This window comes from Arachis ipaensis, chromosome B6 (genome assembly GCF_059453495.1).
Source record: "Arachis ipaensis isolate K30076 ecotype BB chromosome B6, ASM5945349v1, whole genome shotgun sequence".
NCBI lineage: Eukaryota > Viridiplantae > Streptophyta > Magnoliopsida > Fabales > Fabaceae > Arachis > Arachis ipaensis.
In genome coordinates this window covers 66839266-66861389 of record NC_142441.1, presented here as the reverse complement: position 1 = coordinate 66861389, position 22124 = coordinate 66839266, and the positions used below count along the sequence as shown (strand labels likewise).

The 22124-nt window shown below is 43.5% G+C and overlaps 24 non-coding genes and 14 pseudogenes across 24 annotated transcripts; all 38 read right to left on the bottom strand.

The window, feature by feature from the left end:
- Window positions 1–85: 85 nt before the first annotated feature.
- Window positions 86–204, bottom strand: LOC148560401 (5S ribosomal RNA). Its single transcript, XR_015891263.1, has one exon. It is a non-coding gene; the product is annotated as a 5S ribosomal RNA (ribosomal RNA).
- Window positions 205–394: 190 nt separating this feature from the next.
- On the bottom strand, window positions 395–513 carry LOC148560400 (5S ribosomal RNA; annotated as a pseudogene).
- A 193-nt stretch (window positions 514–706) lies between these two features.
- LOC148560399 (5S ribosomal RNA) lies at window positions 707–825 on the bottom strand (annotated as a pseudogene).
- A 187-nt stretch (window positions 826–1012) lies between these two features.
- Window positions 1013–1131, bottom strand: LOC148560398 (5S ribosomal RNA). The gene has a single exon (XR_015891262.1). It is a non-coding gene; the product is annotated as a 5S ribosomal RNA (ribosomal RNA).
- Window positions 1132–1321: 190 nt separating this feature from the next.
- On the bottom strand, window positions 1322–1440 carry LOC148560397 (5S ribosomal RNA; annotated as a pseudogene).
- A 190-nt stretch (window positions 1441–1630) lies between these two features.
- Window positions 1631–1749, bottom strand: LOC148560396 (5S ribosomal RNA; annotated as a pseudogene).
- A 188-nt stretch (window positions 1750–1937) lies between these two features.
- On the bottom strand, window positions 1938–2056 carry LOC148560395 (5S ribosomal RNA). The gene has a single exon (XR_015891261.1). It is a non-coding gene; the product is annotated as a 5S ribosomal RNA (ribosomal RNA).
- Window positions 2057–2245: 189 nt separating this feature from the next.
- On the bottom strand, window positions 2246–2364 carry LOC148560394 (5S ribosomal RNA). Its single transcript, XR_015890835.1, has one exon. It is a non-coding gene; the product is annotated as a 5S ribosomal RNA (ribosomal RNA).
- Window positions 2365–2556: 192 nt separating this feature from the next.
- On the bottom strand, window positions 2557–2675 carry LOC148560393 (5S ribosomal RNA). Its single transcript, XR_015890589.1, has one exon. It is a non-coding gene; the product is annotated as a 5S ribosomal RNA (ribosomal RNA).
- Window positions 2676–2862: 187 nt separating this feature from the next.
- Window positions 2863–2981, bottom strand: LOC148560392 (5S ribosomal RNA). The gene has a single exon (XR_015890458.1). It is a non-coding gene; the product is annotated as a 5S ribosomal RNA (ribosomal RNA).
- A 190-nt stretch (window positions 2982–3171) lies between these two features.
- Window positions 3172–3290, bottom strand: LOC148560391 (5S ribosomal RNA; annotated as a pseudogene).
- A 194-nt stretch (window positions 3291–3484) lies between these two features.
- Window positions 3485–3603, bottom strand: LOC148560390 (5S ribosomal RNA). Its single transcript, XR_015890404.1, has one exon. It is a non-coding gene; the product is annotated as a 5S ribosomal RNA (ribosomal RNA).
- Window positions 3604–3788: 185 nt separating this feature from the next.
- Window positions 3789–3907, bottom strand: LOC148560389 (5S ribosomal RNA; annotated as a pseudogene).
- Window positions 3908–4098: 191 nt separating this feature from the next.
- LOC148560388 (5S ribosomal RNA) lies at window positions 4099–4217 on the bottom strand (annotated as a pseudogene).
- A 184-nt stretch (window positions 4218–4401) lies between these two features.
- On the bottom strand, window positions 4402–4520 carry LOC148560387 (5S ribosomal RNA). The gene has a single exon (XR_015891743.1). It is a non-coding gene; the product is annotated as a 5S ribosomal RNA (ribosomal RNA).
- Window positions 4521–4709: 189 nt separating this feature from the next.
- LOC148560386 (5S ribosomal RNA) lies at window positions 4710–4828 on the bottom strand. Its single transcript, XR_015890834.1, has one exon. It is a non-coding gene; the product is annotated as a 5S ribosomal RNA (ribosomal RNA).
- Window positions 4829–5020: 192 nt separating this feature from the next.
- LOC148560385 (5S ribosomal RNA) lies at window positions 5021–5139 on the bottom strand. Its single transcript, XR_015891199.1, has one exon. It is a non-coding gene; the product is annotated as a 5S ribosomal RNA (ribosomal RNA).
- Window positions 5140–5326: 187 nt separating this feature from the next.
- Window positions 5327–5445, bottom strand: LOC148560384 (5S ribosomal RNA). The gene has a single exon (XR_015888514.1). It is a non-coding gene; the product is annotated as a 5S ribosomal RNA (ribosomal RNA).
- Window positions 5446–5633: 188 nt separating this feature from the next.
- Window positions 5634–5752, bottom strand: LOC148560383 (5S ribosomal RNA). The gene has a single exon (XR_015891634.1). It is a non-coding gene; the product is annotated as a 5S ribosomal RNA (ribosomal RNA).
- A 190-nt stretch (window positions 5753–5942) lies between these two features.
- On the bottom strand, window positions 5943–6061 carry LOC148560382 (5S ribosomal RNA). Its single transcript, XR_015890403.1, has one exon. It is a non-coding gene; the product is annotated as a 5S ribosomal RNA (ribosomal RNA).
- Window positions 6062–6245: 184 nt separating this feature from the next.
- LOC148560381 (5S ribosomal RNA) lies at window positions 6246–6364 on the bottom strand (annotated as a pseudogene).
- A 219-nt stretch (window positions 6365–6583) lies between these two features.
- Window positions 6584–6702, bottom strand: LOC148560380 (5S ribosomal RNA). The gene has a single exon (XR_015891259.1). It is a non-coding gene; the product is annotated as a 5S ribosomal RNA (ribosomal RNA).
- A 188-nt stretch (window positions 6703–6890) lies between these two features.
- On the bottom strand, window positions 6891–7009 carry LOC148560379 (5S ribosomal RNA). The gene has a single exon (XR_015891633.1). It is a non-coding gene; the product is annotated as a 5S ribosomal RNA (ribosomal RNA).
- Window positions 7010–7199: 190 nt separating this feature from the next.
- LOC148560378 (5S ribosomal RNA) lies at window positions 7200–7318 on the bottom strand. Its single transcript, XR_015890402.1, has one exon. It is a non-coding gene; the product is annotated as a 5S ribosomal RNA (ribosomal RNA).
- Window positions 7319–7501: 183 nt separating this feature from the next.
- Window positions 7502–7620, bottom strand: LOC148560377 (5S ribosomal RNA; annotated as a pseudogene).
- A 187-nt stretch (window positions 7621–7807) lies between these two features.
- On the bottom strand, window positions 7808–7926 carry LOC148560376 (5S ribosomal RNA). The gene has a single exon (XR_015891258.1). It is a non-coding gene; the product is annotated as a 5S ribosomal RNA (ribosomal RNA).
- Window positions 7927–8118: 192 nt separating this feature from the next.
- LOC148560375 (5S ribosomal RNA) lies at window positions 8119–8237 on the bottom strand (annotated as a pseudogene).
- Window positions 8238–8474: 237 nt separating this feature from the next.
- Window positions 8475–8593, bottom strand: LOC148560374 (5S ribosomal RNA). The gene has a single exon (XR_015891196.1). It is a non-coding gene; the product is annotated as a 5S ribosomal RNA (ribosomal RNA).
- Window positions 8594–8777: 184 nt separating this feature from the next.
- LOC148560373 (5S ribosomal RNA) lies at window positions 8778–8896 on the bottom strand (annotated as a pseudogene).
- Window positions 8897–19458: 10562 nt separating this feature from the next.
- On the bottom strand, window positions 19459–19577 carry LOC148560372 (5S ribosomal RNA). The gene has a single exon (XR_015888513.1). It is a non-coding gene; the product is annotated as a 5S ribosomal RNA (ribosomal RNA).
- A 194-nt stretch (window positions 19578–19771) lies between these two features.
- On the bottom strand, window positions 19772–19890 carry LOC148560371 (5S ribosomal RNA). Its single transcript, XR_015891012.1, has one exon. It is a non-coding gene; the product is annotated as a 5S ribosomal RNA (ribosomal RNA).
- Window positions 19891–20077: 187 nt separating this feature from the next.
- Window positions 20078–20196, bottom strand: LOC148560370 (5S ribosomal RNA). Its single transcript, XR_015890290.1, has one exon. It is a non-coding gene; the product is annotated as a 5S ribosomal RNA (ribosomal RNA).
- Window positions 20197–20385: 189 nt separating this feature from the next.
- On the bottom strand, window positions 20386–20504 carry LOC148560369 (5S ribosomal RNA). The gene has a single exon (XR_015891011.1). It is a non-coding gene; the product is annotated as a 5S ribosomal RNA (ribosomal RNA).
- A 191-nt stretch (window positions 20505–20695) lies between these two features.
- On the bottom strand, window positions 20696–20814 carry LOC148560368 (5S ribosomal RNA; annotated as a pseudogene).
- Window positions 20815–21034: 220 nt separating this feature from the next.
- LOC148560367 (5S ribosomal RNA) lies at window positions 21035–21153 on the bottom strand (annotated as a pseudogene).
- A 189-nt stretch (window positions 21154–21342) lies between these two features.
- On the bottom strand, window positions 21343–21461 carry LOC148560366 (5S ribosomal RNA). Its single transcript, XR_015891087.1, has one exon. It is a non-coding gene; the product is annotated as a 5S ribosomal RNA (ribosomal RNA).
- A 206-nt stretch (window positions 21462–21667) lies between these two features.
- Window positions 21668–21786, bottom strand: LOC148560365 (5S ribosomal RNA; annotated as a pseudogene).
- Window positions 21787–21970: 184 nt separating this feature from the next.
- Window positions 21971–22089, bottom strand: LOC148560364 (5S ribosomal RNA). Its single transcript, XR_015891278.1, has one exon. It is a non-coding gene; the product is annotated as a 5S ribosomal RNA (ribosomal RNA).
- Between the last annotated feature and the right edge of the window lie 35 nt (window positions 22090–22124).

Below are 22124 nucleotides of genomic sequence, written 5' to 3'. Positions count from 1 at the left end.
TCATTGAGACTCGCTTTAACTAAACTTTGCAAGATAGCGCCGTTTAAAGAATGAGGGTAAGCACGACGTAAAAAAAAAAAAAAAAGAGGTGCAACACGAGGACTTCCCAGGAGGTCACCCATCCTCGTGCTACTCTCGCCCAAGCACGCTTAACTGCGGAGTTCTGATGGGATCCGGTGCATTAGTGCTGGTATGATCGCACCTATTAAAATATGCGCACATAATTATCATATGCATGTCTCGTGACGTAGGGTAAGTCGAGCTGCGAATCGCTGCGGGGCCCGTGCGAGCTTGCGTAAAATCAGGTCATTGAGACTCGCTTTAGCTAAACTATTCAAGATAGCGCCGTTTAAAGAACGAGGGTAAGCACGACGTAAAAAAAAAAAAAAAAAAAGAGGTATAACACGAGGACTTCCCAGGAGGTCACCTATCCTAGTACTACTCTCGCCCAAGCACGCTTAACTGCGGAGTTCTGATGGGATCCGTTGCATTAGTGCTGGTATGATCGCACCTATTAAAATATGCGCACATAATTATCATATTCATGTCTCGCGACGTATGGTAAGTCGAGCTGCGAATCCCTGCGGGGCCCGTGCGAGCTTGCCTAAAATCAGGTCATTGAGACTCGCTTTAGCTAAACTATTCAAGATAGCGCCGTTTAAATAACGAGGGTAAGCACGACGTAAAAAAAAAAAAAAAAAAAAAGGAGGTGCCACACGAGGACTTCACAGGAGGTCACCCATCCTAGAAATACTCTCGCCCAAGCACGCTTAACTGCGGAGTTCTGATGGGATCCGGTGCATTAGTGCTGGTATGATCGCACCTATGAAAATATGCGCACATAATTATCATATGCATGTCTTGTGACGTATGGTAAGTCGAGCTGCGAATCCCTGCGGGGACCGTGGGAGCTTGCCTAAAATTAGTTCATTGAGACTCGCTTTAACTAAACTTTGCAAGATAGCGCCGTTTAAAGAATGAGGGTAAGCACGACGTAAAAAAAAAAAAAAAAGAGGTGCAACACGAGGACTTCCCAGGAGGTCACCCATCCTCGTGCTACTCTCGCCCAAGCACGCTTAACTGCGGAGTTCTGATGGGATCCGGTGCATTAGTGCTGGTATGATCGCACCTATTAAAATATGCGCACATAATTATCATATGCATGTCTCGTGACGTAGGGTAAGTCGAGCTGCGAATCGCTGCGGGGCCCGTGCGAGCTTGCGTAAAATCAGGTCATTGAGACTCGCTTTAGCTAAACTATTCAAGATAGCGCCGTTTAAAGAACGAGGGTAAGCACGACGTAAAAAAAAAAAAAAAAAAAGAGGTATAACACGAGGACTTCCCAGGAGGTCACCTATCCTAGTACTACTCTCGCCCAAGCACGCTTAACTGCGGAGTTCTGATGGGATCCGTTGCATTAGTGCTGGTATGATCGCACCTATTAAAATATGCGCACATAATTATCATATTCATGTCTCGCGACGTATGGTAAGTCGAGCTGCGAATCCCTGCGGGGCCCGTGCGAGCTTGCCTAAAATCAGGTCATTGAGACTCGCTTTAGCTAAACTATTCAAGATAGCGCCGTTTAAATAACGAGGGTAAGCACGACGTAAAAAAAAAAAAAAAAAAGGAGGTGCCACACGAGTACTTCACAGGAGGTCACCCATCCTAGAAATACTCTCGCCCAAGCACGCTTAACTGCGGAGTTCTGATGGGATCCGGTGCATTAGTGCTGGTATGATCGCACCTATGAAAATATGCGCACATAATTATCATATGCATGTCTCGTGACGTATGGTAAGTCGAGCTGCGAATCCCTGCGGGGACCGTGGGAGCTTGCCTAAAATTAGTTCATTGAGACTCGCTTTAACTAAACTTTGCAAGATAGCGCCGTTTAAAGAATGAGGGTAAGCACGACGTAAAAAAAAAAAAAAAAAGAGGTGCAACACGAGGACTTCCCAGGAGGTCACCCATCCTCGTGCTACTCTCGCCCAAGCACGCTTAACTGCGGAGTTCTGATGGGATCCGGTGCATTAGTGCTGGTATGATCGCACCTATTAAAATATGCGCACATAATTATCATATGCATGTCTCGTGACGTAGGGTAAGTCGAGCTGCGAATCGCTGCGGGGCCTGTGCGAGCTTGCCTAAAATCAGGTCATTGAGACTCGCTTTAGCTAAACTATTCAAGATAGCGCCGTTTAAAGAACGAGGGTAAGCACGACGTAAAAAAAAAAAAAAAAGATAGGTGCAACACGAGGACTTCCCAGGAGGTCACCCATCCTAGTACTACTCTCGCCCAAGCATGCTTAACTGCGGAGTTCTGATGGGATCCAGTGCATTAGTGCTGGTATGATCGCACCTATTAAAATATGCGCACATAATTATCATATGCATGTCTCGCAACGTAGCGTAAGTCGAGCTGCGAATCCCTGCGGGGCCCGTGCGAACTTGCCTAAAATGAGGTCAATGAGACTCGCTTTAGCTAAACTATTCAAGATAGCGCCGTTTAAAAAACGAGGGTAAGCACGACGTAAATAAAAAAAAAAAAAAAAAGAGGTGCAACACGAGGACTTCCTAGGAGGTCACCCATCCTAGTACTACTCTCGCCCAAGCACGCTTAACTGCGGAGTTCTGATGGGTTCCGGTGCATTAGTGCTGGTATGATCGCACCTATTAAAATATGCGCACATAATTATCATATGCATGTCTCGTGACGTATGGTAAGTCGAGCTGCGAATCCCTGCGGGGCCCGTCCGAGCTTGCCTAAGATCAGGTCATTGAGACTCGCTTTAGCTAAACTATGCAAGATAGCGCCGTTTAAAGAATGAGGGTAAGCACGACGTAAAAAAAAAAAAAAAAGAGGTGCAACACGAGGACTTGCCAGGAGGTCACCCATCCTAGTACTACTCTCGCCCAAGCACGCTTAACTGCGGAGTTCTGATGGGATCCGGTGCATTAGTGCTGGTATGATCGCACCTATTAAAATATGCGCACATAATTATCATATGCATGTCTCGTGACGTAGGGTAAGTCGAGCTGCGAATCCATGCGGGGCCCGTGCGAGCTTGCCTAAAATCAGGTCATTGAGACTCGCTTTAGCTAAACTATTCAAGATAGCGCCGTTTAAAGAACGAGGGTAAGCACGACGTAAAAAAAAAAAAAAAAAAAGAGGTATAACACGAGGACTTCCCAGGAGGTCACCCATCCTAGTACTACTCTCGCCCAAGCACGCTTAACTGCGGAGTTTTGATGGGATCCGTTGCATTAGTGCTGGTATGATCGCACCTATTAAAATATGCGCACATAATTATCATATGCATGTCTCGTGACGTATGGTAAGTCGAGCCGCGAATCCCTGCGGGGCCCGTGCGAGCTTGCCTAAGATCAAGTCATTGAGACTCGCTTTAGCTAAACTATGCAAGATAGCGCCGTTTAAAGAATGAGGGTAAGCACGACGTAAAAAAAAAAAAAAAAAAAAAAAGAGGTGCAACACGAGGACTTCCCAGGAGGTGACCCATCCTAGTACTACTCTCGCCCAAGCATGCTTAACTGCGGAGTTCTGATGGGATCCGGTGCATTAGTGCTGGTATGATCGCACCTATTAAAATATGCGCACATAATTATCATATGCATGTCTCGTGACGTAGGGTAAGTCGAGCTGCGAATCCCTGCGGGGCCCGTGCGAGCTTGCCTAAAATCAGGTCATTGAGACTCGCTTTAGCTAAACTATGCAAGATAGCGCCGTTTAAAGAACGAGGGTAAGCACGACGTAAAAAAAAAAAAAAGAGGTGCAACACGAGGACTTAGAAGGGGGTCACCCATCCTAGTATTACTCTCGCCCAAGCACGCTTAACTGCGGAGTTCTGATGGGATCCGTTGCATTAGTGCTGGTATGATCGCACCTAGTAAAATATGCGCACATAATTATCATATGCATGTCTCGCGACGTAGGGTAAGTCGAGCTGCGAATCCCTGCGGGGCCCGTGCGAGCTTGCCTAAAATCAGGTCATTGAGACTCGCTTTAGCTAAACTATTCAAGATAGCGCCGTTTAAATAACGAGGGTAAGCACGACGTAAAAAAAAAAAAAAAAAAAGGAGGTGCCACACGAGGACTTCACAGGAGGTCACCCATCCTAGAAATACTCTTGCCCAAGCACGCTTAACTGCGGAGTTCTGATGGGATCCGGTGCATTAGTGCTGGTATGATCGCACCTATGAAAATATGCGCACATAATTGTCTTATGCATGTCTCGTGACGTATGGTAAGTCGAGCTGCGAATCCCTGCGGGGACCGTGGGAGCTTGCCTAAAATTAGTTCATTGAGACTCGCTTTAACTAAACTTTGCAAGATAGCGCCGTTTAAAGAATGAGGGTAAGCACGACGTAAAAAAAAAAAAAGAGGTGCAACACGAGGACTTCCCAGGAGGTCACCCATCCTCGTGCTACTCTCACCCAAGCACGCTTAACTGCGGAGTTCTGATGGGATCCGGTGCATTAGTGCTGGTATGATCGCACCTATTAAAATATGCGCACATAATTATCATATGCATGTCTCGTGACGTAGGGTAAGTCGAGCTGCGAATCGCTGCGGGGCCCGTGCGAGCTTGCCTAAAATCAGGTCATTGAGACTCGCTTTAGCTAAACTATTCAAGATAGCGCCGTTTAAAGAACGAGGGTAAGCACGACGTAAAAAAAAAAAAAAAAGATAGGTGCAACACGAGGACTTCCCAGGAGGTCACCCATCCTAGTACTACTCTCGCCCAAGCATGCTTAACTGCGGAGTTCTGATGGGATCCAGTGCATTAGTGCTGGTATGATCGCACCTATTAAAATATGCGCACATAATTATCATATGCCTGTCTCGCGACGTAGGGTAAGTCGAGCTGCGAATCCCTGCGGGGCCCGTGCGAACTTGCCTAAAATGAGGTCAATGAGACTCGCTTTAGCTAAACTATTCAAGATAGCGCCGTTTAAAAAACGAGGGTAAGCACGACGTAAATAAAAAAAAAAAAAAAAAGAGGTGCAACACGAGGACTTCCTAGGAGGTCACCCTTCCTAGTACTACTCTCGCCCAAGCACGCTTAACTGCGGAGTTCTGATGGGTTCCGGTGCATTAGTGCTGGTATGATCGCACCTATTAAAATATGCGCACATAATTATCATATGCATGTCTCGTGACGTATGGTAAGTCGAGCTGCGAATCCCTGCGGGGCCCGTCCGAGCTTGCCTAAGATCAGGTCATTGAGACTCGCTTTAGCTAAACTATGCAAGATAGCGCCGTTTAAAGAATGAGGGTAAGCACGACGTAAAAAAAAAAAAAAAAGAGGTGCAACACGAGGACTTCCCAGGAGGTCACCCATCCTAGTACTACTCTCGCCCAAGCACGCTTAACTGCGGAGTTCTGATGGGATCCGGTGCATTAGTGCTGGTATGATCGCACCTATTAAAATATGCGCACATAATTATCATATGCATGTCTCGTGACGTAGGGTAAGTCGAGTGCGAATCCATGCGGGGCCCGTGCGAGCTTGCCTAAAATCAGGTCATTGAGACTCGCTTTAGCTAAACTATTCAAGATAGCGCCGTTTAAAGAACGAGGGTAAGCACGACGTAAAAAAAAAAAAAAAAAAGAGGTATAACACGAGGACTTCCCAGGAGGTCACCCATCCTAGTACTACTCTCGCCCAAGCACGCTTAACTGCGGAGTTCTGATGGGATCCGTTGCATTAGTGCTGGTATGATCGCACCTATTAAAATATGCGCACATAATTATCATATGCATGTCTCGTGACGTATGGTAAGTCGAGCCGCGAATCCCTGCGGGGCCCGTGCGAGCTTGCCTAAGATCAAGTCATTGAGACTCGCTTTAGCTAAACTATGCAAGATAGCGCCGTTTAAAGAATGAGGGTAAGCACGACGTAAAAAAAAAAAAAAAAAAAGAGGTGCAACACGAGGACTTCCCAGGAGGTGACCCATCCTAGTACTACTCTCGCCCAAGCATGCTTAACTGCGGAGTTCTGATGGGATCCGGTGCATTAGTGCTGGTATGATCGCACCTATTAAAATATGCGCACATAATTATCATATGCATGTCTCGTGACGTAGGGTAAGTCGAGCTGCGAATCCCTGCGGGGCCCGTGCGAGCTTGCCTAAAATCAGGTCATTGAGACTCGCTTTAGCTAAACTATGCAAGATAGCGCCGTTTAAAGAACGAGGGTAAGCACGACGTAAAAAAAAAAAAAGAGGTGCAACACGAGGACTTAGAAGGGGGTCACCCATCCTAGTATTACTCTCGCCCAAGCACGCTTAACTGCGGTGTTCTGATGGGATCCGTTGCATTAGTGCTGGTATGATCGCACCTAGTAAAATATGCGCACATAATTATCATATGCATGTCTCGCGACGTAGGGTAAGTCGAGCTGCGAATCCCTGCGGGGCCCGTGCGAGCTTGCCTAAAATCAGGTCATTGAGACTCGCTTTAGCTAAACTATTCAAGATAGCGCCGTTTAAAGAACGAGGGTAAGTACGTCGTAAAAAAAAAAAAAAAAAAAAAAAAAAAAAAAAAAAAAAAAAAAAAAAAGAGGTGCAACACGAGGACTTCCGAGGAGGTCACCCATCCTAGTACTACTCTCGCCCAAGCACGCTTAACTGCGGAGTTCTGATGGGATCCGTTGCATTAGTGCTGGTATGATCACACCTATTAAAATATGCGCACATAATTATCATATGCATGTCTCGCGACGTAGGGTAAGTCGAGCTGCGAATCCCTGCGGGGCCCGTGCGAGCTTGCCTAAAATCAGGTCATTGAGACTCGCTTTAGCTAAACTATTCAAGATAGCGCCGTTTAAAGAACGAGGGTAAGCACGACGTAAAAAAAAAAAAAAAAAGAGGTATAACACGAGGACTTCCCAGGAGGTCACCCATCCTAGTACTACTCTCGCCCAAGCACGCTTAACTGCGGAGTTCTGATGGGATCCGTTGCATTAGTGCTGGTATGATCGCACCTATTAAAATATGCGCACATAATTATCATATGCATGTCTCGTGACGTATGGTAAGTCGAGCCGCGAATCCCTGCGGGGCCCGTGCGAGCTTGCCTAAGATCAAGTCATTGAGACTCGCTTTAGCTAAACTATGCAAGATAGCGCCGTTTAAAGAATGAGGGTAAGCACGACGTAAAAAAAAAAAAAAAAAAAGAGGTGCAACACGAGGACTTCCCAGGAGGTGACCCATCCTAGTACTACTCTCGCCCAAGCATGCTTAACTGCGGAGTTCTGATGGGATCCGGTGCATTAGTGCTGGTATGATCGCACCTATTAAAATATGCGCACATAATTATCATATGCATGTCTCGTGACGTAGGGTAAGTCGAGCTGCGAATCCCTGCGGGGCCCGTGCGAGCTTGCCTAAAATCAGGTCATTGAGACTCGCTTTAGCTAAACTATGCAAGATAGCGCCGTTTAAAGAACGAGGGTAAGCACGACGTAAAAAAAAAAAAGAGGTGCAACACGAGGACTTAGAAGGGGGTCACCCATCCTAGTATTACTCTCGCCCAAGCACGCTTAACTGCGGTGTTCTGATGGGATCCGTTGCATTAGTGCTGGTATGATCGCACCTAGTAAAATATGCGCACATAATTATCATATGCATGTCTCGCGACGTAGGGTAAGTCGAGCTGCGAATCCCTGCGGGGCCCGTGCGAGCTTGCCTAAAATCAGGTCATTGAGACTCGCTTTAGCTAAACTATTCAAGATAGCGCCGTTTAAAGAACGAGGGTAAGTACGTCGTAAAAAAAAAAAAAAAAGAGGTGCAACACGAGGACTTCCGAGGAGGTCACCCATCCTAGTACTACTCTCGCCCAAGCACGCTTAACTGCGGAGTTCTGATGGGATCCGTTGCATTAGTGCTGGTATGATCACACCTATTAAAATATGCGCACATAATTATCATATGCATGTCTCGCGACGTAGGGTAAGTCGAGCTGCGAATCCCTGCGGGGCCCGTGCGAGCTTGCCTAAAATCAGGTCATTGAGACTCGCTTTAGCTAAACTATTCAAGATAGCGCCGTTTAAAGAACGAGGGTAAGCACAACGTAAAAAAAAAAAAAAAAAAAAAGAGATGCAACACGAGGACTTCCCAGGAGGTCACCCATCCTAGTACTACTCTCACCCAAGGACGCTTAACTGCGGAGTTCTGATGGGATCCGTTGCATTAGTGCTGGTATGATCGCACCTAGTAAAATATGCGCACATAATTATCATATGCATGTCTCGCGACGTAGGGTAAGTCGAGCTGCGAATCCCTGCGGGGCCCGTGCGAACTTGCCTAAAATGAGGTCATTGAGACTCGCTTTAGCTAAACTATTCAAGATAGCGCCGTTTAAAGAACGAGGGTAAGCAAGACGTAAAAAAAAAAAAAAAAAAAAAAAAAAAAAAAAAAAAAAAAAAAAAAAAAAAAAAAAAAAAAAAAAAGAGGTGCAACACGAGGACTTCCCAGGAGGTCACCCATCCTAGTACTACTCTCGCTCAAGGACGCTTAACTGCGGAGTTCTGATGGGATCCGGTGCATTAGTGCTGGTATGATCGCACCTATTAAAATATGCGCACATAATTATCATATGCATGTCTCGTGACGTATGGTAAGTCGAGCTGCGAATCCCTGCAGGGCCCATGCGAGCTTGCCTAAGATCAGGTCATTGAGACTCGCTTTAGCTAAACTATGCAAGATAGCGCCGTTTAAAGAACGAGGGTAAGCACGACGTAAAAAAAAAAAAAAAGGTGCAACACGAGGACTTCCCAGGAGGTCACCCATCCTAGTACTACTCTGGCCCAAGGATGCTTAACTGCGGAGTTCTGATGGGATCCGGTGCATTAGTGCTGGTATGATCGCACCTATTAAAATATGCGCACATAATTATCATATGCATGTCTCGTGACGTAGGGTAAGTCGAGCTGCGAATCCCTTCGGGGCCCGTGCGAGCTTGCCTAAAATCAGGTCATTGAGACTCGCTTTAGCTAAATTATTCAAGATAGCTGATGACAAGTCATCCTAGCCTATTTTAACTAGTCTCTTTCTTTTGTTTTCATTAGAATTATGCACTTTCTTGAGCTACAAGCAAGCTAATTGAGTAGATTTTCATGTTTCCCTTGATTGAACCAACCATATATGAATTTATGCCATTTCATGAGGTTTTATGCTATATTTGTTGCATATTATGAAAGAATGAATATCTCATGATTTTGAGCATAGCTTTGATGAGTTTGGTTGATTAATGATAGGTGAAGAAAGCTTGGAGAAAAGTTGAAGCAAAGAGGAATGGCTAGGAGTGAAGAGAGGACAATGGAATAAGTGAAATTGAACCAGGAAGCAAGAAGTTAGCCCCAACGTTAGCCCCCTAACTTGGAGGCTAACGTTGGAACTTGAAATTTCCTCCCTGGCCATCCCACGTTTGCGCCAACGTTAGCCCCCTAACTTGGAGGCTAACGTTGGCACATGAATTCCTCCCTGGCCATCCAATGTTTGCGCCAACGTTAGCCCCCTAACTTGGAGGCTAACGTTGGCACATGAAAACATAAGGGAGAAGGGCCAACGTTTGCGCCAACGTTAGCCCCCTAACTTGGAGGCTAACGTTGGCACATGAAAACATAAGGGAGAGGGGCCAACGTTTGCGCCAACGTTAGCCCCCTAACTTGGAGGCTAACGTTGGCACCACAAGCACACTAGACAAGGCCAACGTTAGGGTCAAAGTTAGACCCCTAACGTTGGCACCAACGTGCATACCAGAAAAATGTGTTTGCTGCTATGAAAAGTTGGAGCCAAAGTTAGACCCCTAACTTTGGCTCAAACTTTTGGTCCAACTTTTGCTAACCTCAAACCCGGTTCAATTGGTTCACTTTGGTTCTTCTTCAAACTTCAAGAGCAATCAACCAAGGCCTCTTTCAACCCAATTCCACCAAGAGCAAAGGCCCAACTCAAGGCTTGAAGATCATTTGAAGAAAGTGTATAAATAGGATAGAATTCAAGTTCTTCGGGGAGCTTTCCTTTTAGAATTTTCATAATAGTTTTCGGAGAGCTTTTGAACTTGAGTGAACTTTAATTTCTTTGTTTTCATTGCTTTCAATTTCATTTACACTTGTCTTGGATCTTGGATTGGAGAATTGAAGAAATTCTGTTTCAATCTCAATCTTGGATCTCTCTGTTTCTTTACTGTTAATTGAATTTAATTTTCTGTTAATTGCTCCTCATCTCTTTTCTTTGCAATTTACATTCTCCTTGCAAATTGTTCTTGTTGGATCTAGGAAGGCATTGAGATCTAGACTTGGTTTTCTAGTCTCTGGGTCCTGAGATCTGAATTTCCCATTTCACTTCTCTGTTTACTGCTTTCTATGTTCATTTACTTTTCTGCTTCATATCCGGTTCAATCCCAATTCCCTTTCCCTCTTCTGTTTAATGCAATTTAACTTTTCCTTGTTTAATTTCTGCAAATCCACGTCCCAATCCCATTTACATTTCAAGCAATTTACATTCCTTGCACTTTAAGATTCCGCAATTTACATTTCTTGCACTCTAAGTTTCTGCCATTTAATTTCTTGTTCCTTAAGATTCAGCAATTTAATTTCCTGCCCTCTTTACTTTCATGCCATTTACATTCTGCAAATCACAAATCACCCAACCAACACTCGATTCGCTTGACTAAATCAACCACTAAACTAAAATTGCTCAATCCTTCAATCCCTGTGGGATCGATCTCACTCCCGTGAGTTTTTATTACTTGATGCGACCCGGTACACTTGCCGGTTAGATTTGTGTGTTTTGGGAGAGATTTATTTTCCTCCAAAATATCTCATCAAGTTTTTGGCGCCGTTGCCGGGGATTGATTAGATTGACAATGATTAAGTGAGGTGGTGATCTAGATCAAGCACTTTTTCTTTAATTTTGATTAACCCACTAACTGTTTGATTTTTTGCTTAAACTAACTAACACTTCAATCTGGCAGTAAATTGAAGTGTCACTGGTTTTGTGCATTCCTCATGCTCTGCTTGTATGTCAGGTACAAGAAGAACCATACCCAGTTTTCATGAACAAGACGAAAGAGCTCTCAGGAGGTTAAGAAGAGCTGAAAGAGGGAAAAATATTATTGGAGAAGAGGAATCAGACGAAGAATTCCAAGAGATGGAGGAACATTTAACCAATCCACCAGGTGGAGAAGACAACAACAATGGCAACCCATCCCAGAGGAGAGTTTTGGCTTCCTATACCTTTGCAAATCCTAGACATTGTGGGAGCAGCATCTTGGCTCCAAATGTCAATGCCAACAATTTTGAACTCAAGCCACAACTCATCACTTTGGTTCAGAACAATTACTCTTTTGGTGGAGGACCACTTGAGGACCCACATCAACATTTATCCACTTTCTTGAGGATATGCAACACTGTCAAAACTAATGGAGTGCCCCCTGACAGTTACAAACTGATGCTATTCCCATTTTCTCTCAGGGACAAGGCCACTCAATGGTTGGAATCGTTTCCAAGGGACAGCATTAACAACTGGGATGATTTGGTAACTAAATTCCTTGCCAAATTCTATCCACCTCAGAGGATTATAAGGTTAAAGGCTGAGGTACAAACATTTACACAAATGGAGGCCGAACCTATCTATGAGGCATGGGAGAGGTACAAGGCTCTGATCAGGAAATGTCCCCCTGCCATGTTTAATGAGTGGGAGAAGCTTCAAAACTTCTATGAAGGCTTGACACTGAAATCTCAGGAAGCTTTGGATCATTCAGCTGGAGGGTCCTTGCAACTCATGAAAACTGCAGAAGAGGCTCAAGAACTCATTGATATGGTGTCCAACAACCAATATTTCTTTGCTCATCAAAGAGGCCGCCAACCATCACAAAGGAGAGGAGTAATGGAGCTAGAAGGAGTGGATTCAATCCTAGCTCAAAACAAGATGATGCAGCAGCAAATTCAGCAACAATTTGAGCAAATGGCCAAGAGAATTGATAGTCTCCAAGTTGCAGCAGTTAACACTAGCCAACCATCAACCACATGGGGACAGAGTGAAGAAACTCAAGAAGAACAACAAAAAGAGCAAGTACAGTATATGCACAACCAAGGACCAAATGAAGTGTATGGTGATACATACAATCCATCCTGGAAAAACCACCCAAACCTCAGATGGGGAGATAACCATACCCAAAACCAACAACCATGGCAGAGGAACTCAAACCAACACAACCCAAGAAGCAACCAAAATCACAACCAGCAGCAGACTAACCAAAACCCCTACAGAAAACCTCAAAACAACTACCCCAACATCAACCAATACCAATCTAATAACCAACCAACCAACCAAAATGCCTACCATCCACCACCCACATCTCATAACCCACCTCAAATATCACCTGAAGCCCAAAGAATCACTCACTTGGAGGCCATGATAGACAAAATGCTGAAACACCAGGAAATGGTAGCCAAGAATCAGGAAGCCTCCCTGAAGAGCCTAGAGAGACAGATGGGGCAACTCTCCAAGCAAGTATCTATTGAGAGACCCTCAAACTCACTGCCCAATGACACAATTCCAAATCCCAAGGAAGAATGCAAGGCAATACAATTAAGGAGTGGGAGAGCATTGATAAGCAACAATGACACTACAAGGAAGCAAGCAGAGAACATCAAAGAACCAACGGAGGATGAGAAGCAAACAAAAGCAGATGAGGCTAAGGAGCAAGTTGTGATGCCAAACAAAGACACTGAAAAACTCAAAGAGAAGGACAACCAGCCACATAGCTCAAAAGAAGTAGCTCAGGGGCAGCAGCAAATAGGAAAAAGCATCACACCTCCACTGCCATATCCCTAGAGGTTCAACAAAGAGGTTAAAGACCAGCATTTTCACAAATTCCTTGAGATCTTTAAGAAGCTAGAAATTAATATCCCCTTTGCTGAAGCACTTGAGCAAATGCCTCTATACTCCAAGTTTCTGAAGGATCTCATCAACAAGAAAAGAAGCTGGGATGAGAAAGAAACCATAATGATTACTGAGGAATGCAGGGCCTTGATTTAAAAGGGGCTTCCTCCCAAGCTTGAGGACCCAGGGAGCTTCCTGTTGCCTTGCACCATTGGGGAATTGACCATCACTAAAGCAATGTGCGATCTCGGAGCAAGTATTAACTTAATACCATCCTCCTTGGTGAAAAAGCTGAATATAGAGGAGGTCAAACCAGTACAAATGTCTTTGGAGCTGGTAGACAAGTCAATGGTATACCCCAGGGGTGTAATTGAAAATCTTTTGGTCAAGGTGGACAGTTTTATTTACCCTGCTGATTTTGTGGTTCTAGAATCAAACGATGATGATGGTGACTCTGTTATACTGGGAAGGCCATTCTTAGCCACTGCTAGAGCTATCATAGACGTAGAGGAAGGGGAATTAACTCTCAGAATGCATGACCAGAGCATCACTCTGAAGGTGTTGCCAGAGGCACAATTTAGCAAGGAAAAGAAAGACTATATGACAAACGACCAGGAAAGTCACAGCAACATCCCAATGCTAAGGATTGTGCAGACTGATGAAAAAGTCCAAGAGGATGTTAGAGTATTAGCCACTGAAAAGAGAAGTCCCCAAGGAAAGCCTATGGCCAGAAAAGAAAGCTCAACAAAAGGGAAGATGAAACGCAGAAACAAAGCAAAAAGGGGCTGGAAGAATAGAAAGATTCCAACAGAGGGGCTTTCCAAAGGTGACAAAGTGCAACTGATATATCAACAGCTGGGGGCAAATCAACAAACCGAGGATTACTACACTGTCAGCAACATAATATCATTAGAACATGCTGAAATTGAACACCAGAGAACAAAGAAGAGGATCACGGTCAGGGGAGACAAATTGAGGCCCTACAAGCACCAACCACCATAAAAGAAAGCCTCAATGTCAAGCTAGTGACAATAAAAGAGCGCTCCATGGGAGGCAACCCATGCCTTAAGATTCATGTCATTTTAAATTCAATAAGTTATGATTATTTGAGCATGAATTCGTTTCTCTTTTCATGAATATGTCCATTGACTGCATGCACTGTTATGAAACATATACTAAGTTTAGTATGCCTCCAAGCACACTAAACCAATGTTACAAAGAATTTCGTTTCACATGCTTAAAATATTTTGATAGAGCATATGGCCGAACACTAAGTTTGGTGTCCACATAGCTTCATGAAAATTTGGAACTCATGCATCAATAATCATACATTTGTTATTTTCCAAAACCTTATAAATAGAAAAATTCTTATTCAGTGATGAAGGCATTAATTGTGATGTACCCTTTGACAAGAAACAAGTTTGGTGTTCATCAAACCTTGATGCACCGATTCAAAGATACAATTAATCCTTCATGAAAAAAAAAAAAAGAAAAAGAAAGTGTAATGGAAACAATTCTTATGAACATGTAACATTTGAACCTCACTAGTTGGAGGAAGAGACTCATTTCTTTATACATTACCAAACATTAAGTTTGGTGTCCTCCAAAGAGAGTGTCACGGTTCAAATGAGATAAGAATTGATGGTTCACAAAGTTTTAATAAAAAGCACACCCTTGCTACGGTTGGATAAGACTAATGTATGTTGTCTTGTTGTGGTGACTAGGAGGTCAAAGAATCTTCAAAGAAAAAGACAAGACAAAGGAAAGCATAGCATAAGGACAAAATCCCATCACATGCTTCAAGAAAGAAATCTGCCACTCCTTGAGAATGATCACGGCAAAGGCAAGGGAAGGAGCAAATTTTGTCTTCATTCATCCATACATGCACACCCTTGATCCCCATAGTGTCTAATTGTATCCTAGCCCTTCATTGCTCATTTAAAAGCATACCATCTTCAAGCCATGCACATGACCGAATCACTCCTCAACATAACAAGCTTTGTGCAACCTTTCTCCTACTTTAAACTCCAACCACTTAAACTTCTCTTCATAATTTCTTGTCATAGCAAGTCCGGTCCTAACTTCTTTCTCCTCCAAACATACATCAAACTCTCCAACATTCTTCACATCCCCTCTCAACCAACCAAGTGATCATGGCATCCTCCTCAAGAACCAAACGACGAAAAGGAAAAGATCCAATAGTGGAGGAAGAAACACATGAATATGACCAACGGAGGTTTAAGTCTTGGTTTCATCAAATGCAAATTCAATGGATGAACGAGAAAAGAATCTATCCTGAAATTCCATTCATGTTGCCAGATGATGGATGTCAAGAAATGAAGAACAAAATCCGGAAGAGGAGATGGGAGGAACTTACATCACCAGCCACCCGAATTAATACCAATATCATAAGAGAGTTCTATGCAAATGTCCCAAGGCTTGACATGCGTCAGCCCCCAACGTACAAGAGCTATGTGCGGGGGGTGGAAGTAGACTTTAGCCCGGACGCAATCAAGAAAGTCTTGAAACTAAAGTCAGTCCGCTTTGATGAACCGGGATACCAACAAAGATTGACTGAGGATCAAGATTATGAGGAGATTGCAAGAGACATTTGTTTTGAGAACTCAGAATGGGAAGGAGATAACAAAAACAGATACAAGTTCCTGAAGAGATGTAACCTCACTCCGGAAGCAAAAGGATGGTATGAGTTGATGAAAAGATCAATTCTGGGCACTGTGAACACCTCAGAAGTTAACAGAGAGAGAGAGACGTGATGCTGCATTGTATCATGGTGGGTGGAGAGATAAGAGTTCATGATATCCTTGCAAGAGACATTCAAAAGTTAGCTGAAAAGAATTCGGCTGGATCTTGGTTGTACTATCCAAGTACCATTTGGAGGTTGTGTGCAAAGGCTAAAGTTCCATTGGAAGAGGAGAATCCAATGTGGTTAAGCCAAGGCATGCCCATAACCATTGAACGAATGATGATGCCCCTTGAAGCACATCAAGGCCGAAGACCACATGGAGGAAGGGAAAGAGAAGAGCCAATGGAAGAAGATGAGCCACACATAGAAGAAGAGCCACAAGAGGAGGAGGAACAGCCACACTTTTTCCCACATGGTAATATGGATATGACTCAAATGCAAGAAGCAATAGGAAGATTGTCTCAACAGTACACGAGAATCCAAGAAAGGCAAGAGGAATACCATTCTCTGTACATGAAGAACCAACAAGCACAAGAAGAAAGAGAGCTAAGAATAATGAGCAAACAAAGTGAATTCGAGTCAAGATTCCTTGTGATGCAAGAAGAACATGCCTTTCAATCTCATGAATCTTTTGGGAAGTTGGAACAAATGCAAGCTGAAAGTTTGAAGGCTTTCAAGGAGTTCACAACACTCCAAGATGCAAGGTATGAAGTGCAAGCCGATTACAATGTCAATAGCCAAATCAAACTGAACTATATTGGAGAACATTTGCACAACATGGATCCGGCGTTCCCAACTTTTGATGAATTCTTCAAAATGAGAAGCGAGGTAGAAGTGAACAGGGCTATGAGACTTGAAGATAGAGTGGAGGAGGCTATGAATAAGGCTGGCTTTTGGCAAGATCAACAACCACCAAACAAGGATGGTGGGAACACTAGCAGCCAAGTGTATGAAAGGAGAAAGAAAAGGCATGACAAATGAAAGGTGGACTTGCTCCTTATTCATCACTACAAAATCTATCTGTTCTAAGTTGTCTTTGCATTTCTAAGTAGTTATTTAAAAGTCTTTGCATTATGTTTGTATCTTTTAAAATAAGTAGGCTAGTTTATGTGTGTGCTTGTGTGTTCATTTTCACTTAACAAGAAGCATGTGTTATCCCCTGCATCTTTTAATTCAATAAAAGAACAGTTTGAATGTGAAGTAAAATGGTTTCTGTTAGATAGAAGTGGAATAAAAGTAAGTGGTGGTATGTGTGTGATTGTATAGTAGCTCACTTTTAGTGAATAAAGAGCCAGGATATCCCCTTCTAAGTAAAGAGTGGCCTACTGTCTATGAATCTCAATTGAATTAAATTCCTTGGTTAGAAAGAAAAAAAAAAGATAGCCAAAAAGTGGCAAAACAAAAGAAAAACAAAAAGAAACAAAGCTGGACACCAATAGCTTGAACTTTGAAATATATGCCTGTGATGTCTTTGTACTAGGATCTGCTTGGATTAGTAAGCTCTTAGGAGTGCCTCAACACTTGGTGACTTGGGTTAACTAACCTGGGATCATCAGCTGAAAGTCCACTATCAAGAGCAACCTAACTACAAGGCATTTAGTAACCCAAAGAGGTGCTGGGCATCAATGTTTTAAGAAGGAATGTGAGCCAAGTGTCTATGGTGAATAATGTGTCAAGTATAAAGAAAAGAAAATGAACTTGCTACACATGACACTCAAATAAAGCTTATGAACAAAGTAATAGCCAAGAATAAAGGAATAATGAGAGGTCATAGCAGCATGTCACTTGAAGCTTGAAGGAGACTTTCTAGGCCTAGGAGTCAATAAGAAGTGAGTATTGGCATATCCACACAAAACCCCATGAACTATAAATAATACTCTGCTAGCATGAACATCATCTTCTATTTCATTCTTTCTTCTCAATAAATCTTTTCTTGCTTGGGGACAAGCAAGCTTTAAGTTTGGTGTTGTTATGACAAGTCATCCTAGCCTATTTTAACTAGTCTTTTTCTTTTGTTTTCATTAGAATTATGCACTTTCTTGAGCTACAAGCAAGCTAATTGAGTAGATTTTCATGTTTCCCTTGATTGAACCAACCATATATGAATTTATGCCATTTCATGAGGTTTTATGCTATATTTGTTGCATATTATGAAAGAATGAATATCTCATGATTTTGAGCATAGCTTTGATGAGTTTGGTTGATTAATGATAGGTGAAGAAAGCTTGGAGAAAAGTTGAAGTAAAGAGGAATGGCTAGGAGTGAAGAGAGGACAATGGAATAAGTGAAATTGAACCAGGAAGCAAGAAGTTAGCCCCAACGTTAGCCCCCTAACTTGGAGGCTAACGTTGGAACTTGAAATTTCCTCCCTGGCCATCCCACGTTTGCGCCAACGTTAGCCCCCTAACTTGGAGGCTAACGTTGGCACATGAATTCCTCCCTGGCCATCCAACGTTTGCGCCAACGTTAGCCCCCTAACTTGGAGGCTAACGTTGGCACATGAAAACATAAGGGAGAAGGGCCAACGTTTGCGCCAACGTTAGCCCCCTAACTTGGAGGCTAACGTTGGCACATGAAAACATAAGGGAGAGGGGCCAACGTTTGCGCCAACGTTAGCCCCCTAACTTGGAGGCTAACGTTGGCACCACAAGCACACTAGACAAGGCCAACGTTAGGGTCAAAGTTAGACCCCTAACGTTGGCACCAACGTGCATACCAGAAAAATGTGTTTGCTGCTATGAAAAGTTGGAGCCAAAGTTAGACCCCTAACTTTGGCTCAAACTTTTGGTCCAACTTTTGCTAACCTCAAACCCGGTTCAATTGGTTCACTTTGGTTCTTCTTCAAACTTCAAGAGCAATCAACCAAGGCCTCTTTCAACCCAATTCCACCAAGAGCAAAGGCCCAACTCAAGGCTTGAAGATCATTTGAAGAAAGTGTATAAATAGGATAGAATTCAAGTTCTTCGGGGAGCTTTCCTTTTAGAATTTTCATAATAGTTTTCGGAGAGCTTTTGAACTTGAGTGAACTTTAATTTCTTTGTTTTCATTGCTTTCAATTTCATTTACACTTGTCTTGGATCTTGGATTGGAGAATTGAAGAAATTCTGTTTCAATCTCAATCTTGGATCTCTCTGTTTCTTTACTGTTAATTGAATTTAATTTTCTGTTAATTGCTCCTCATCTCTTTTCTTTGCAATTTACATTCTCCTTGCAAATTGTTCTTGTTGGATCTAGGAAGGCATTGAGATCTATACTTGGTTTTCTAGTCTCTGGGTCCTGAGATCTGAATTTCCCATTTCACTTCTCTGTTTACTGCTTTCTATGTTCATTTACTTTTCTGCTTCATATCCAGTTCAATCCCAATTCCCTTTCCCTCTTCTGTTTAATGCAATTTAACTTTTCCTTGTTTAATTTCAGCAAATCCACGTCCCAATCCCATTTACATTTCAAGCAATTTACATTCCTTGCACTTTAAGATTCCGCAATTTACATTTCTTGCACTCTAAGTTTCTGCCATTTAATTTCTTGTTCCTTAAGATTCAGCAATTTAATTTCCTGCCCTCTTTACTTTCATGCCATTTACATTCTGCAAATCACAAATCACCCAACCAACACTTGATTCGCTTGACTAAATCAACCACTAAACTAAAATTGCTCAATGCTTCAATCCCTGTGGGATCGACCTCACTCCCGTGAGTTTTTATTACTTGATGCGACCCGGTACACTTGCCGGTTAGATTTGTGTGTTTTGGGAGAGATTTATTTTCCTCCAAAACATCTCATCAATAGCGCCGTTTAAAGAACGAGGGTAAGCACGACGTAAAAAAAAAAAAAAAAAAAAAGAGGTGCAACACGAGGACTTCCCAGGAGGTCACCCATCCTAGTACTACTCTCGCCCAAGCACGCTTAACTGCGGAGTTCTGATGGGATCCGGTGCATTAGTGCTGGTATGATCGCACCTATTAAAATATGCGCACAAAATTAACATATGCAGGTCTCGCGACGTAGGGTAAGTCGAGCTGCGAATCCCTGCGGGGCCCTTGCGAGCTTGCCTAAGATCAGGTCATTGAGACTCGCTTTAGCTAAACTATGCAAGATAGCGCCGTTTAAAGAACGAGGGTAAGCACGACGTAAAAAAAAAAAAAAAAAAAAAAAGAGGTGCAACACGAGGACTTCCCAGGAGGTCACCCATCCTAGTACTACTCTCGCCCAAGCACGCTTAACTGTGGAGTTCTGATGGGATCCGTTGCATTAGTGCTGGTATGATCGCACCTATTAAAATATGCGCACATAATTATCATATGCATGCCTCACGACGTAGGGTAAGTCGAGCTGCGAATCCATGCGGGGCCCGTGCGAGCTTGCCTAAAATCAGGTCATTGAGACTCGCTTTAGCTAAACTATTCAAGAAAGCGCCGTTTAAAGAACGAGGGTAAGCACGACGTATAAAAAAAAAAAAAAGAGGTGCAACACGAGGACTTCCCAGGAGGTCACCCATCCTAGTACTACTCACGCCCAAGCACGCATAACTGCGGAGTTCTGATGGGATCCGGTGCATTAGTGCTGGTATGATCGCACCTATTAAAATATGCGCACAAAATTAACATATGCATGTCTCGCGACGTAGGGTAAGTCGAGCTGCGAATCCCTGCGGGGCCCGTGCGAGCTTGCCTAAAATCAGGTCATTGAGACTTGCTTTAGCTAAACTATGCAAGATAGCGCCGTTTAAAGAACGAGGGTAAGCACGACGTAAAAAAAAAAAAAAAAAAGAGGTGCAACACGAGGACTTCCCAGGAGGTCACCCATCCTAGTACTACTCTCGCCCAAGCACGCTTAACTGTGGAGTTCTGATGGGATCCGTTGCATTAGTGCTGGTATGATCGCACCTATTAAAATATGCGCACATAATTATCATATGCATGCGTCGCGACGTAGGGTAAGTCGAGCTGCGAATCCCTGCGGCGCCCGTGCGAGCTTGCCTAAAATCAGGTCATTGAGACTCGCTTTAGCTAAACTATTCAAGAAAGCGCCGTTTAAAGAACGAGGGTAAGCACGACGTATAAAAAAAAAAAAAAAAAAGAGGTGCAACATGAGGACTTCCTAGGAGGTCACCCATCCTAGTACTACTCTCGTCCAAGCACGCTTAACTGCGGAATTCTGATGGGATCCGGTGCATTAGTGCTGGTATGATCGCACCTGTTAAAATATGCGCACATAATTATCATATGCATGTCTCGCGACGTAGGGTAAGTCGAGCTGCGAATCCCTGCGGGACCCGTGCGAACTTGCCTAAAATGAGGTCATTGAGACTCGCTTTAGCTAAACTATTCAAGATAGCGCCGTTTAAAGAACGAGGGTAAGCACGACGTAAAAAAAAAAAAAAAAAAAAAAAAAAAAAAAAAAAAAAAAAAAAAAAAAAGGGTGCAACACGAGGACTTCCCAGGAGGTCACCCATCCTAGTACTACTCTGGCCCAAGGACGCTTAACTGCGGAGTTCTGATGGGATCCGTTGCATTAGTGCTGGTATGATCGCACCTATTAAAATATGCGCACATAATTATCATATGCATGCCTCGCGACGTAGGGTAAGTCGAGCTGCGAATCCCTGCGGGGCCCGTGCGAGCTTGCCTAAAATCAGGTCATTGAGACTCGCTTTAGCTAAACTATTCAAGAAAGCGCCGTTTAAAGAACGAGGGTAAGCACGACGTATAAAAAAAAAAAAAAAAGAGGTGCAACACGAGGACTTCCCAAGAGGTCACCCATCCTAGTACTACTCTCGCCCAAGCATGCTTAACTGCGGAGTTCCGATGTGATCCGGTGCATTAGTGCTGGTATGATCGCACCTATTAAAATATGCGCACATAATTATCATATGCATGTCTTGTGACGTATGGTAAGTCGAGCTGCGAATCCCTGCGGGGCCCATGCGAGCTTGCCTAAGATCAGGTCATTGAGACTCGCTTTAGCTAAACTATGCAAGATAGCGCCGTTTAAAGAACGAGGGTAAGCACGACGTAAAAAAAAAAAAAAAAAAAAAAAAAAAAAAAAAAAAGGGTGCAACACGAGGACTTCCCAGGAGGTCACCCATCCTAGTACTACTCTGACCCAAGGACGCTTAACTGCGGAGTTCTGATGGGATCCGGTGCATTAGTGCTGGTATGATCGCACCTATTAAAATATGCGCACATAATTATCATATGCATGTCTCGTGACGTAGGGTAAGTCGAGCTGCGAATCCCTGCGGAGCCCGTGCGAGCTTGCCTAAAATCAGGTCATTGAGACTCGCTTTAGCTAAACTATTCAAGATAGCGCCGTTTAAAGAACGAGGGTAAGCACGACGTAAAAAAAAAAAAAGAGGTGCAACACGAGGACTTCCCAGGAGGTCACCCATCCTAGTACTACTCTGGCCCAAGGACGCTTAACTGCGGAGTTCTGATGGGATCCGGTGCATTAGTGCTGGTATGATCGCACCTATTAAAATATGCGCACATAATTATCATATGCATGT